Source organism: Nicotiana attenuata, chromosome 2 (genome assembly GCF_001879085.1).
Source record: "Nicotiana attenuata strain UT chromosome 2, NIATTr2, whole genome shotgun sequence".
Taxonomy (NCBI): Eukaryota; Viridiplantae; Streptophyta; class Magnoliopsida; order Solanales; family Solanaceae; genus Nicotiana; species Nicotiana attenuata.
Genome location: NC_031990.1, coordinates 79,502,426 through 79,506,659, shown reverse-complemented (window position 1 = coordinate 79,506,659; position 4,234 = coordinate 79,502,426). Strand labels below are relative to the sequence as shown.

The 4,234-nt window shown below is 38.1% G+C and overlaps 1 non-coding gene across 1 annotated transcript; it reads left to right on the top strand.

Annotated features, from left to right (window-relative positions):
• On the top strand, nt 1-72 carry TRNAK-UUU. Its single transcript has one exon. It is a non-coding gene; the product is annotated as a tRNA-Lys (tRNA).

Sequence of the window (4,234 nt, the reverse complement as noted above, 5' to 3'; positions counted from 1 at the left end):
GCCTTCTTAGCTCAGTGGTAGAGCGCGTGGCTTTTAACCACGTGGTCGTGGGTTCGATCCCCACAGACGGCGAATAACTACCTTTTAGCTAGTTTGACATTGTTGCCTCTTTTCGCTAGTTTGACGTAGTTGTTGTATGCAGAACATTGTATTAGGTAGAGTAAGCAATCTCAAGTCAAGCAAAATGATGAGAGGAAATCTCAGCCTCTATTTTTTTTTTCCGCAGATTTTAGATGGAGAATTAGAATACCATATTTTTATTGGTAGAACATGAATAATATCTCAAAACCTTTAAATATGTAATCTATATACTAGTATTAACTAATATCTTGGTAGGTACTTAATGAGGCAAAAAAGTAGTTACTTGGTAACTTCTTTTTTAGCAAGTAGTTTACTATCTTCCAGATTACTAGCTTTATTTGAAGCAATACCATAATACCATATATTCCTTAAAGCCCTATATAAGTGGCCTAAATGGAATTAACAATTCATATTTTCACATATACAAAAAAGTTCAAGAGTGAACAAAAATGAAGAGTTACATTATGCTTTTCCTCCTCTCTATGGCAATATTTTTTACTTTGGTTGATCTTTCACTAGGTACGATGTTCTTCTTCAATGCATATACAAACCTTTTTTCCTGCTAGTATGTTTTTCAAAGATTTTCATCTCCATCTTTTTAATCGCATTGATTAACATGTAGTCTTCTCTTTTCTTTGTTTTAGGTGATCCTAAGTTTTGCCCAGGAAGTTTCAAGGCTAATCAAACATGTGATAAAATTAGTTGTGGCAATCTAGCTCTATTCCAGTGGCCAGCAAGTATGATGCCTCATAGCTGTACATGTGCTGCTGCAGGAAGTAATCAAAGCCTTTGTACATGTCAAATAGTTTGCTAAGCAAACCAATGCAAAAGAAAAAGGCAGTTATTGTCAATGCCAATTGATGAGTAATCATATCAAATATGTATTAAATGATCGCGAATAAACACAAATAAAAGTTCTCTCTATAATATATTATTTTTTAGAATATTTTCTTACTTCAATCTAATATGGTGAAGATAGTTATGTTTCACCTCGAGTCAATATTTCCGTGTTGCGCTTGTGTGGATATTTTCACCCAATCTATATTGTCATTTGTATATAATGCAGCTGAAATATTTTATCTTAACTATTGACTGGGAAATGGAGTATGAATTAATAATAACTGATGCGGCGTGCAGCCCGATCCCATCAATATCCTCACAATCAGGCTATCGGCCTCACTCAATCATCAATCTCTCCAGTCTCTCGGGCTCACAATGTCATGAAAGTTCAGCCCAAAAATAATGATGTGATGTATCAATAAATGGTAACAGAGTCTAAGATATGATATGTAGATGAATACGTATGACTATGTATGTAATTTCAATATAATAGATAACTCAACAGCAAAACTGACCTCAGTGGGCCCCAACAGGATAAGCATATAGCCTAGACATGGTTTCTAACATGGATCACTGCTCAATTACTCTAGCACGTAGAGATTTCATGGGTACAAATAACATTAGGTGACTACACAGTACCACAAAAATAACTGAGTCACAATTCACACGGTGCACGCCTACACGTCTATCACCTAGCATGTGCATCACCTCAACACCAAACACATATCACGTATAGACGAGGTACTTCGTACCCTCAACACCAAGTTTAGAAGTGTTACTTACCTAGAACAAGCCAAATCCAATACCGTATAAGCCAAATGATGCTCCAAAAATGCCATCCCTCGCGTATCGACCTCTGAACGGCTCGAAGCTAGCCAAAAGTAACTCAAACACATAAAATAAAGCCTAATGAAGCAATTCCAAATGATAAAGGTTGAATGCTTAATCAAAATCCCAAAATCGACCAAAAAGTCAAACCCGTGCCCGTGCCTTGGAAGCCGACAAAACTCACAAAATCCGACAACCCGTTCAATTATGAGTCTAACCATAATAGTTTCACTCAAATCCGACTCCAAATCGATGTTCAAAACTCAAAAATGCGCTTTATGAAGTATTAGACAAAAAGCCCCCCAATTTCCTCTTTAAAATTCATCAAGCAATTGCAAAAAAATGAAGATAGATTCATGAAATAAAAATTAAAACCAAGTAAAGAACACTTACCCCAATCCATGTAGTGAAAATTGCTTCAAAAATTGCTCAAATCCGAGCTCCCCAACTCAAAATGTGAATAAAGTAGCCAAACCCTCGATATATAGCTTCTGCCCATGCATCGCTTTTGCGAACAAATTAGCCGCTTCAGCGGCGTCGCTTCTGTGACAGAACATCCGCTTCTGCGAAACCAGCTGAGAACTCGACCCTCGCACCTGCAGAGAAAATATCGCAGGTACGAGCCATCATCCGCACCTGTGCAAGACCTTGCTTGCGCTCCATCTCTTCGCACCTGCGCATCCGCATATGCGCCCCAAATCTTCGCTTCTGCGATCTTACTCATCCAGATTCTTCTCACTTTTGGAATGGACAGCCCGCATCTGCGAAGTTTCTTCTGTAGCCAAGACTCCATAGATACGGCTACAGCAGTACCAGCAAATCTTCAACAAGGCAACAAGAGGAAAAATTACCCGAACAACGTCTATAACTCATCCGATCCACTCGGGATCCCGTTCAAATATACCAAAAAGTCCCATAACATAATAGGGACCTACTCGAGGCCTCAATTCACACATAACAACATCGAAATGAAGAATCGCACCCCAATTCGAACTTAAATGAACTTTGAACTTTCAACTTCTAAAACTCGCGCCAAAACATATCAAATCAACCAAGAACGAACTCAAATTTTTCATACAAGTCCCAAATGACATAACGAAGCTATTCCAATTTCCGGAACAATAATCCGAATCTGATATCCTCAAAGTCAACTTCCGGTCAAACTTATGAACTTTCTAAACTTTCAAATTTCCAACTTTCGCCAATTAGTGCTGAATCCTTCTAGGAACATCTAATTGCAAATCCAGTGTCACGACCCAATTTCCCCTCCGTTGGGTTTCGTGATGGCACCTAGTCTTAGGAACTAGGTAAGCCTAACATTTACTGAATATCAACCATAATAAAGAAAGTTCAACAGTCTCAATATAAAAATCTTTGTAGAGTTTACATCTTCTCAAAACCGGCGGTACAAGTCACAAGCTCTACAGAGTTTTGCTACAGCTTCTAAACACAACTGTATGGAAATAAGTACAACAGCGTGAATACAAAATAGGAAGGTGACTCCGAAGCCTGAGAACGTAGCAGCAGGGTTACCTTGAGTCTCCTTGGCAAGAATCCGCACAGCTACTAACGAACAAAACCTCGATTTGCACAAAAATGTGCAGAAGTGTAGTATGAGCATACCACAGCGGTGCCCAGTAAGTATCAAGACTAACCTCGGTGGAGTAGTGATGAGGAACAGTCAAGACACCTACTGATCTAATAAGTTGAACAAGTATAAGGATAGAAACAACAAAACATGATATCTATATAAAGACTACACGATGTGGCTAACAATATGGTAATTACAATAAGGAAAGAAAATAGCAAGTAACACCGGAACACCATAATAAGAACACAGAAAAGTGAACGGAAATACAACCCAAATCCGAAATCACAAATACGGTAAAGACAAGTCATAACTTAGCAACTATGGCAGTTTTCACATTGGGTCTTATCCAAAAAACTTCAATCAATTAGGCAAATCCTTCAAGTGATAAAATATTTTGAAATATACTTCCTTCAAATAAATATTTTTCAAAATATAGTTCTTTCAAAATAAATACCTTTCGAATATAATCTTTTCAAATAAATATCCTTCGATTATAAGTCACCTTGTGACACCTCATCTCATAATCATACAATACGGGTCTCAATACTTGAACCCTATCATTTGGCATCCTGTACCCTCATCACACCTCATAATCATACTGACAACTCACGTGCCAAATAGAGCCATTCTCACATGGGAGGCAAATAAACAAGGGTGTGCATCTATATTCAGCATTATCAAGAAGCCTCCTATCCGATAAGGGTGCTTAGCCACGTGTATGCTTGTGCAAGTGTCCTAACATAGTTCATACCAGCTAATACGTATAAGCAAAATAACGGACAACACGTAGAATGTTTTCACAGGGGTAGGATCAATGAAAAGCACAGCTCAGAACACAATGATAATGACAAGGAATCTGCAAGGATACCGTCCTGTAGTCCCAAACGTAAATGT